Genomic DNA, 4,330 nt, shown 5'->3' with positions numbered 1-4,330 from the left:
ACATTGACTGTATAGCACTCTCTCTGGTAACACATTGGACTGTATAGCACTCTCTCTGGTAACACATTGACTGTATAGCACTCTCTCTGGTAACACATTGGACTGTATAGCACTCTCTCTGGTAACACATTGGACTGTATAGCACTCTCTCTGGTAACACATTGACTGTATAGCACTCTCTCTGGTAACACATTGACTGTATAGCACTCTCTCTGGTAACACATTGGACTGTATAGCACTCTCTCTGGTAACACATTGGACTGTATAGCACTCTCTCTGGTAACACATTGACTGTAGCACTCTCTCTGGTAACACATTGACTGTATAGCACTCTCTCTGGTAACACATTGACTGTATAGCACTCTCTCTGGTAACACATTGACTGTATAGCACTCTCTCTGGTAACACATTGACTGTATAGCACTCTCTCTGGTAACACATTGACTGTATAGCACTCTCTCTGGTAACACATTGACTGTATAGCACTCTCTCTGGTAACACATTGACTGTATAGCACTCTCTCTGGTAACACATTGGACTGTATAGCACTCTCTCTGGTAACACATTGACTGTAGCACTCTCTCTGGTAACACATTGACTGTATAGCACTCTCTCTGGTAACACATTGGACTGTATAGCACTCTCTCTGGTAACACATTGACTGTATAGCACTCTCTCTGGTAACACATTGACTGTATAGCACTCTCTCTGGTAACACATTGGACTGTATAGCACTCTCTCTGGTAACACATTGACTGTATAGCACTCTCTCTGGTAACACATTGACTGTATAGCACTCTCTCTGGTAACACATTGACTGTATAGCACTCTCTCTGGTAACACATTGACTGTATAGCACTCTTTCTGGTAACACATTGGACTGTATAGCACTCTCTCTGGTAACACATTGGACTGTATAGCACTCTCTCTGGTAACACATTGACTGTATAGCACTCTCTCTGGTAACACATTGGACTGTATAGCACTCTCTCTGGTAACACATTGACTGTATAGCACTCTCTCTGGTAACACATTGGACTGTATAGCACTCTCTCTGGTAACACATTGGACTGTATAGCACTCTCTCTGGTAACACATTGACTGTAAGCACTCTCTCTGGTAACACATTGACTGTATAGCACTCTCTCTGGTAACACATTGGACTGTATAGCACTCTCTCTGGTAACACATTGACTGTATAGCACTCTCTCTGGTAACACATTGACTGTATAGCACTCTCTCTGGTAACACATTGGACTGTATAGCACTCTCTCTGGTAACACATTGACTGTATAGCACTCTCTCTGGTAACACATTGACTGTATAGCACTCTCTCTGGTAACACATTGACTGTATAGCACTCTCTCTGGTAACACGTTGACTGTATAGCACTCTCTCTGGTAACACATTGGACTGTATAGCACTCTCTCTGGTAACACATTGACTTTATAGCACTCTCTCTGGTAACACATTGACTGTATAGCACTCTCTCTGGTAACACATTGACTGTATAGCACTCTCTCTGGTAACACATTGACTGTATAGCACTCTCTCTGGTAACACATTGGACTGTATAGCACTCTCTCTGGTAACACATTGACTGTATAGCACTCTCTCTGGTAACACATTGACTGTATAGCACTCTCTCTGGTAACACATTGACTGTATAGCACTCTCTCTGGTAACACATTGACTGTATAGCACTCTCTCTGGTAACACATTGACTGTATAGCACTCTCTCTGGTAACACATTGGACTGTATAGCACTCTCTCTGGTAACACATTGGACTGTATAGCACTCTCTCTGGTAACACATTGACTGTATAGCACTCTCTCTGGTAACACATTGGACTGTATAGCACTCTCTCTGGTAACACATTGACTGTATAGCACTCTCTCTGGTAACACATTGACTGTATAGCACTCTCTCTGGTAACACATTGGACTGTATAGCACTCTCTCTGGTAACACATTGACTGTATAGCACTCTCTCTGGTAACACATTGACTGTATAGCACTCTCTCTGGTAACACATTGGACTGTATAGCACTCTCTCTGGTAACACATTGACTGTATAGCACTCTCTCTGGTAACACATTGGACTGTATAGCACTCTCTCTGGTAACACATTGACTGTATAGCACTCTCTCTGGTAACACATTGACTGTAGCACTCTCTCTGGTAACACATTGACTGTATAGCACTCTCTCTGGTAACACATTGACTGTATAGCACTCTCTCTGGTAACACATTGGACTGTATAGCACTCTCTCTGGTAACACATTGACTGTATAGCACTCTCTCTGGTAACACATTGACTGTATAGCACTCTCTCTGGTAACACATTGACTGTATAGCACTCTCTCTGGTAACACATTGACTGTATAGCACTCTCTCTGGTAACACATTGGACTGTATAGCACTCTCTCTGGTAACACATTGGACTGTATAGCACTCTCTCTGGTAACACATTGACTGTATAGCACTCTCTCTGGTAACACATTGGACTGTATAGCACTCTCTCTGGTAACACATTGGACTGTATAGCACTCTCTCTGGTAACACATTGACTGTAGCACTCTCTCTGGTAACACATTGACTGTAGCACTCTCTCTGGTAACACATTGACTGTATAGCACTCTCTCTGGTAACACATTGACTGTATAGCACTCTCTCTGGTAACACATTGACTGTAGCACTCTCTCTGGTAACACATTGACTGTAGCACTCTCTCTGGTAACACATTGGACTGTATAGCACTCTCTCTGGTAACACATTGGACTGTATAGCACTCTCTCTGGTAACACATTGACTGTATAGCACTCTCTCTGGTAACACATTGGACTGTATAGCACTCTCTCTGGTAACACATTGACTGTATAGCACTCTCTCTGGTAACACATTGACTGTAGCACTCTCTCTGGTAACACATTGACTGTATAGCACTCTCTCTGGTAACACATTGACTGTATAGCACTCTCTCTGGTAACACATTGACTGTATAGCACTCTCTCTGGTAACACATTGACTGTATAGCACTCTCTCTGGTAACACATTGACTGTATAGCACTCTCTCTGGTAACACATTGACTGTATAGCACTCTCTCTGGTAACACATTGACTGTATAGCACTCTCTCTGGTAACACATTGGACTGTATAGCACTCTCTCTGGTAACACATTGACTGTAGCACTCTCTCTGGTAACACATTGACTGTATAGCACTCTCTCTGGTAACACATTGGACTGTATAGCACTCTCTCTGGTAACACATTGACTGTATAGCACTCTCTCTGGTAACACATTGACTGTATAGCACTCTCTCTGGTAACACATTGGACTGTATAGCACTCTCTCTGGTAACACATTGACTGTATAGCACTCTCTCTGGTAACACATTGACTGTATAGCACTCTCTCTGGTAACACATTGACTGTATAGCACTCTCTCTGGTAACACATTGGACTGTATAGCACTCTCTCTGGTAACACAGTGACTGTATAGCACTCTCTCTGGTAACACATTGACTGTAGCACTCTCTCTGGTAACACATTGACTGTATAGCACTCTCTCTGGTAACACATTGACTGTATAGCACTCTCTCTGGTAACACATTGACTGTAGCACTCTCTCTGGTAACACATTGACTGTATAGCACTCTCTCTGGTAACACATTGGACTGTATAGCACTCTCTCTGGTAACACATTGACTGTATAGCACTCTCTCTGGTAACACATTGGACTGTATAGCACTCTCTCTGGTAACACATTGACTGTAGCACTCTCTCTGGTAACACATTGACTGTATAGCACTCTCTCTGGTAACACATTGGACTGTATAGCACTCTCTGGTAACACATTGGACTGTATAGCACTCTCTCTGGTAACACATTGACTGTAGCACTCTCTCTGGTAACACATTGACTGTAGCACTCTCTCTGGTAACACATTGGACTGTATGGCACTCTCTCTGGTAACACATTGACTGTATAGCACTCTCTCTGGTAACACATTGGACTGTAAGCACTCTCTCTGGTAACACATTGACTGTAGCACTCTCTCTGGTAAAACATTGGACCGCTGCTCCTCAGCTTTTAGAAATGCCTTCCAAGCCCCTCCCCCGCCCTCCCTTTCGGCAAATCAGATCACGACTCCATTTTGCTCCTGCCTTCCTATAGGCGGGAACTCAAACAGGGAGTACCCCATACCAAGGTCTATTCAACGCTGGTCTGACCAATCGGAATCCACGCTTCAAGATTGTTTTGATCAAACGGACTGGGATATGTTCCGGGTAGCCTCTAAAAATAACATCGACGGATACACGGATACGG

The sequence above is a fragment of the Oncorhynchus mykiss genome, chromosome 8 (genome assembly GCF_057628025.1).
Source record: "Oncorhynchus mykiss isolate SJ-2025 chromosome 8, ASM5762802v1, whole genome shotgun sequence".
Classification (NCBI taxonomy): Eukaryota; Metazoa; Chordata; class Actinopteri; order Salmoniformes; family Salmonidae; genus Oncorhynchus; species Oncorhynchus mykiss.
Note: the sequence above shows the minus strand (reverse complement) of the source record.